Genomic DNA, 7148 nt, shown 5'->3' with positions numbered 1-7148 from the left:
GGGGTGCTAGGCATGACATCATGTTATCGGGTCATCAAAGGATCAACGTCATAACTCTTGGAAAGTTGTCCCAACCATCATATCTGACCGAGATTCAAATCCGATTGGTGTCAGGATACCTGAGACTCAGGATGTCCGAGAAGAAAAGGCGCAACACAAATCGTTGAAATGGCATTGCAAGCTTCTCGGGAAATGAACTATGGGAGCGGGTTTCTGAAGCAATAGTTCACCATTAAACCAAGGAGAGGACAAGGAGGTGTCTGGTGAACTCAACGGCAATTCACCGAGATTCCCAAAAGATGGATTTCCACCATTAAGTGAACAAGGAGATAACATTTGTCAGATCAAATGATATAAGGAAGTATGCTCGAGGAAAACATACACAATTAAACATTGGTTGAAGGGTGCGCCCAAAGTACGGGTTGGGTTGCACGACCAATGTTAGAATGGTGATTCAATTAGCGAAGGACTTAGAATGAACTATCGCCCATTCACTTCAAAGCAATAGGGTTGCTAGAAGTTTTGAATTCACACGTCATAGCTCCATTGTCGGTATTCCGGTTGAAAACAATACGGGGACCAAGGAATGAACGAAGATGGCAAGAAGTATTAAGATATCAAGAATTATTAAGAGGTGGTGAAATTCTCACCACATTCTTGACAAAAAGTGATGGTAATACTTCCGAGGTAAGGAAGATCAACTGCTGGGTAGCAGTGATCTCAAGGTTTACACAAAACGCGAACAAGTTGTGTTGAACGGAAGGCAATAAAGTGGTCGATGAGAATAGGAATCATCGAGGGGCAAGGATGGTATTACCCATCATGAATTCAATTGAATTCCTGGAAGAGCTCATAAGGTTGATGATGATCACGACACAATTGTCGAGAGATTTCATGCAGATGTAGTCAATCAGCGACGACATCAAGTCAAAGGAATGATGAAGCAAGAGGTTATTGGAACCACAGTTACGACACAAACTCGAACTCAAGCTTGTTGTTTAAGGTGAAAGGGTATGATGAGGAAAAATCCACGTAAGGTTAGTTCATCGTCGAAAAATGGTGCTCCGAGAATAAGGACCAGGTAGCACCGTTAGAATCGTCACGACAATGATATAGCCAAACAGGCTAGGAATGGCGTGATCGGGTACAAACTCGTACTTATAGAAGCTTACTGAAGAGTTGTTGAACCATAGAGCGGACTCGGTTCAGTTATCGGTGTCTTTGAGTGTTCAATAACTCCGAGCCCATGAAAAATTGTAATCGGTGAGTATGTAGTACTTGATGAAGAACTCATAAGAAATTATGCAGTTCCAAGATAATCTCGAGATACCAGGTGGTAATACTCGACGACAGATCAAACTAGAAGTTGAACTGGGGTATTGCTCTATAGAAGACAAGTGCTTAAACTTGCACAAGACATGATATTTAAAGGAGAACATGGTCAGAACCACGATTGCAAAAAGGCCAAATCTCAGATATAAGATGAACTTATACCAAGGGAATAATTGATTTTAAAAGAAGCTTCGATGAGAAGATGTACATCATGTCCATGGGCATGAACGCAAAGTTCAAGGTCGACTCCCACTTCTCCAATGCACAACCTTTCATTCACTTCTCGCGCTCAATGAAGTTGTAGTTTTGAAATTTTATCTGGCAAAATACCAGAAGAGTACGACTCGTGAAAACTTTCGAGTTCACACCTATTAAGGAAGGCATAGGTTCAACCCATTGGGGCATCTTAGAATCATATACCAAATCTTCAGAAGTAATTAACTCAAGCTCAAAGGCAGAGCATGGTTGAGAAAGCAGAGAATACAATTTACCAAAGGCATTATGTATCAGAGGAAAGGCTCACAAGGTTATTGAATATGAAGGGCGTTGTCAGATAAAATCCAACAAAGGATCTGGTGGTCCACAAGGGATCTGACGTGAGCATCGGTACTCAACTAGAGGAAGAAGATTGCAAGGAGATCAGATTATAGAAACAACTGACTAACTCAATTGTCAAATGCAAAGGAATTATGATTTCCAAATCAAGGGATCAGAAGCAATGCTCTGAGTAGGGATGGATAAGTTGAATAGCCTTAGGGTACAATCAACTACAATTGGATTGGTCGATAACCAATTCCAGTTAAAAAGAATGGCAGCTCAGCCAGAAAAGTAATTTATAAGGATCAATGATGATTGCGTGTATTCGCAAACATATTGAGTCAACGGACTCAAAATGATAATGACAAGGAATGTCAATAAGACTACGAGACTTATGGGATTAACCATAATGCAAGCAAGCAAGAATTTCAAGAGCCAAGGCTCCAGAGGATTTTCGGAAGATCGAATAGTATTTTGAAGACTTTTGTGAAACACATGAACAACTGGGGATAAGCGGGTTCAGTGAATCATACGTAGTGCAAAAAGAAGCCGCAAGCAGAAGGCATAAAGGATTCTCGAAACAACGGAGAGTACATCTTGTAATAATAGGAGCAACTGGGTATGAAGCTACAAGCGGCAAGGATGTTATTCACGGGGATTGTCTGTGGTCAGGAACTGCAAGGCAGTGGGCACAGGGTCTCGAGAAACCTCGAGGAGTATCTGCAGAATCTTCTGGCGAAGCAAGCGGTCATCGGTAATGTCGAGGCTCTCCGGGAGGAAGTGGGTACGAGAACCTAATGTCAGAGTCAGTAAAATGTTTACCCAAATAGACGAGAGATTACAGTCCCAGAGTATAGACGAGGAATAAAAGATCCTAATACCACCCAATGGTGACGTGGGCCCATGGGCCGCACAGCCATGTTAGTAAAACAGTTTTCATCGACTAGACTCAACTTCGGCCAAGGAGTATGGAAGGGGGATTCCTACAGGCAGTCGGCTCTGATACCAACTTGTGACGCCCCCGATTCAATCGTACACTAATCATGCACGCAAATGTGTACGATCAAGAACAGGGACTCACGGGAAGATATCACAACACAACTCTACAAATAAAAATAAGTCATACAAGCATCATAATACAAGCCAGGGGCCTCGAGGGCTCGAATACAAGTGCTCGATCATAGACGAGTCAGCGGAAGCAACAATATCTGAGTACAGACATAAGTTAAACAAGTTTGCCTTAAGAAGGCTAGCACAAACTGGGATACAGATCGAAAGAGGCGCAGGCCTCCTGCCTGGGATCCTCCTAAACTACTCCTGGTCGTCGCCAGCGGGCTGCACGTAGTAGTAGGCACCTCCAGAGTAGTAGTCGTCGAAGCCGAAGGTGGCATCTGGATCCTGGGCTCCAACGTCTGGTTGCGGCATCCGAGAAGAAGAGGAAAACGAGGGAAAAGAGGGAGCAAAGCAACCGTGAGTACTCATCCAAAGTACTCGCAAGCAAGGAGCTACACTACATATGCATGGGTATATGTGTAAAGGGCCATATCGGTGGACAGAACTGCAGAATGCCAGAATAAAAGGGGGATAGCTAATCCTGTCGAAGACTACGCTTCTGGCAGCCTCCGTCTTGCAGCATGTAGAAGAGAGTAGATTGACGTCCTCCAAGTAGCATCTCCAAGTAGCATCGCATAGCATAAACCTACCCGGCGATCCTCTCCTCGTCGCCCTGTAGAAAAGCGATCACCGGGTTGTCTGTGGAACTTGGAAGGGTGTGTTTTATTAAGTATCCGGTTCTAGTTGTCATAAGGTCAAGGTACAACTCCAAGTCGTCCTGTTACCGAAGATCACGGCTATTCGAATAGATTAACTTCCCTGCAGGGGTGCACCACATAACCCAACACGCTTGATCCCATTTGGCCGGACACACTTTCCTGGGTCATGCCCAGCCGCGGAAGATCAACACGTCGCAGCCCCACCTAGGCAAAACAGAGAGGCCAGCACGCCGGTCTAAACCTAAGCGCACAGGGGTCTGGGCCCATCGCCCATAGCACACCTGCACGTTGCGTGGGCGGCCGGAAGCAGAACTAGCCCCCTTAATACAAGAGCAGGCTTACGTTCCAATCCGGCGCGCGCCGCTCTGTCGCTGACGTATGAAGTGCTTCGGCTGATACCACGACGTCGGGATACCCATAACTACTCCCGCGTAGATGGTTAGTGCGTATAGGCCAGTAGCCAGACTCAGATCAAATACCAAGATCTCGTTAAGCGTGTTAAGTATCCGCGAGTGCCGAACAAGGCCAGGCCCACCTGTCTCCTAGGTGGTCTCAACCTGCCCTGTCGCTCCGCCACAAAGTAACAGTCGGGGGCCGTCGGGAACTCAGGCCCACCACTACCTGGATGGAGCCACCTGCCCCTTCAGCCCCCATCTCCAAACAGTATCACCAGTAATGTAACAGTGTAAAGTATATAGTATATTCCCGTGATCACCTCCCGAAGTGATCACAGCCCAGTAGTATAGCATGGCAGACGGACAAGAGTGTAGGGTCACTGATGGAACACTAGCATCCTATACTAAGCATTTAGGATTGCGGGTAAGGTATCAATGACTATAGCAGCAATGACAGGCTATGCATCAGAATAGGATTAACGGAAAGCAGTAACATGCTACACTACTCTAATGCAAGCAGTATAAAGAATAGTAGGCGATATCTGGTGATCAAAGGGGGGGGCTTGCCTGGTTGCTCTGGCAAGAGAGAGGGGTCGTCAACTCTGTAGTCGAACTGGGCAGCAACGGCGTCGGTCTCGTAGTCTACCGAAGAAAAGAGGGGGGAAGAAACAATAAATACAGTGCAAACATAAGCAAGACGACGCAAGACATGACAAAGAGCGCTGCTAGGTGTGTCCTAACGCAGTATGAGGTGATGCCGGCGAAGGGGGAAAACATCCGGGAAATATTCCCGGTGTTTCGCGTTTTCGGGCAGAGGAGCCGGAGGGGGAAAGTTGCGAGTTCGATAGGTTAGGGGGGTGTGGCGGACGAACGGGTTGCGTATCCGGAATCGTCTCGTCGTTCTGAGCAACTTTCATGTACAAAACATTTTCATCCGAGTTACGGATTATTTTATATGATTTTCCAAAGATTTAAGCAATTTCCGGGATTATTCTTAATTCGAAAATAAAATGGTTAATTGCTAGATACACCCAAAAGTGTACCCAGCCGGAGTGCTCGTATGGCTGACAGCGGGCCAGGGAGGTTCCAGTCAGCAGAGTTGACCCAGTCAACATTTGACCGATCAAAAGGTCAATAGGGTTTGGGTCCCACTTGTCATTGGCTCATCTAGCTAACTGCAGTTTTAAAATAACTATTCTACTTCATTAGGTTAACTAAGATTAATTAATTAAGTTAATTAAATATTTAACTAATTAATTAATTATTTGTTAATATTATTTTTTTAACCCCTTTTTTCAGAAAAGGGGGGCGTGGGCACCACTGGGCAGTGGCAGCCAATCTGGCGACGGGCGAACGGGCACAGGGGCGTGGAGCTGGGCGCCCGTACCCGAGGAGGGGGCGAACCCGAGCGAGGCGGGACGCTGGCGCCGGGCGCCGCCCGGGGCGTGGTCACCGACGACGAGGGGAGCCGCCGGATGGACCAGTGGAGGAGGGATGCGGCGGTGGTAGTGCGGCAGGGGAGAGCGGGGGTGAGCGCGGGCGCCGGCTCCAAGCGGGGCCAGCCGGGGCCTCGGTGAGCATCGACGAAGTACTGGGGCGAGGGGAAGGGCCGGGGTGGGGTCGAGGAGGCGGTCCGGCAAGGGGGGGTCCGAGAGACGGCGTCAGTGGCGGAGAACGGCGGCGATGGGAGGGGGTCGGAGCATGGCAGGGAGCCATGCGCCGGCGCGGACGACGCGGGCGTGCAGGTGCGCTGCTGGAGCGCGGGGAAGAGGAGAAGGAGGGGGTCCTCACAAGGGGTTGCAGGGTCATGGCAATGGGCTCGGGGAGGACAAGGACGACGAGGTCGGGGTCGGGTCGGCAACGGAGATGAGGTCGAGGCGGCGAGGTCTCCGGGCGGTGGTGGTGTGACGACGGGCGACGACATCGGGTCGGTGACGAGGCGAGGACGCAGCTTCAAGCGAGCGCCGTGCGAGGGAGAGGAGGGGCCCGGAGGAGTCCGGGAGGGGCGCGCCGGCGGCGGTTTGCATCGGGCACGGGCGTGCGGGGGGAGGTGATCGAACAGGGGCGCTCCTCTCCCTGTGTCGATGCGTATGTGTGTGTGTGTTGCGAGTGGCGGCGCTGGGAGGGAGACGAGGGAGAAGTGGGGATCGTGAGGGAGTGGGGCGACCCGTGAGGGGTACGCTAGGGTTTCGGTTCGATGGGGGGTATGTGTAGGCCGAGGTGGGCCGGCCTGGCTGGGAGATGGCCTAGTTGGGCCGGTGGCTTGCTGGGCCAGAGCCCAGTGGGAGGGGGGGTTCTCCTTTTTCTTTTTTTTTGTTAGTTTGTTTTTCTATTTTATTTCTTTTCTTCTTTTCTGTTTTATTAAATTTCGATGTTTATGAAAAACCCAAGTTGCACCTAAAATATTTTTAATACTTATGCCACTACCGCAATTAACTTGGCACCTAATATAAAATCATTTGTAATTGTTTATTATTTTATAATCATTTAACTAATTGTTTTGCTACTATTATATTCATTTTGAGTATTTACATATTTTATACAAGTGTGGTTTCTCCACCATAATTACCTACGCATTATTTGGCACAACCAGAAAATTTTAGTTTTATTATTTGAAAACTTTTATTGTTTGCCTATTTTTGAATTTGAATTTGAATCGGTTTCGAACTAACTCGAGATTAGCAACTATAAACGAGGTGACGTGGCACCATTAGCAGAGGATCACTGTAGCTTAATTACCCGGGCGTCACAATTATCTACTGTTTTGAATGTTTATGGGCTTTATTATACACTTTTATATCATTTTTGAGACTAACCTATTAACCCAGAGCCCAGTGCCAGTTTCTGTTTTTACCCTGTTTTAGGGTTTCGAAGAAAAGGAAAATCAAACGCAGTCCAATTGACCTGAAACTTCACGGAACTCATTTTTGGAAGGAAAGAAGCCCAGAAGACTTGGAGTGCACATCGGGGGACATGCGAGGCGGCCACGAGGCAGGGGGGGAGCCCACCCCCCTGGGCGCTCCCTCCACCCTCGTGGGCCCCTCGTCGCCCCCCTGACGTACTTCTTCCGCCTATATATCTCCATATACCCTAAAAACATCCGGGAACACAA

The sequence above is a fragment of the Triticum aestivum genome, chromosome 5A (genome assembly GCF_018294505.1).
Source record: "Triticum aestivum cultivar Chinese Spring chromosome 5A, IWGSC CS RefSeq v2.1, whole genome shotgun sequence".
In the NCBI taxonomy this organism is placed as follows: Eukaryota; Viridiplantae; Streptophyta; class Magnoliopsida; order Poales; family Poaceae; genus Triticum; species Triticum aestivum.
This window is presented reverse-complemented; position numbering follows the sequence as displayed.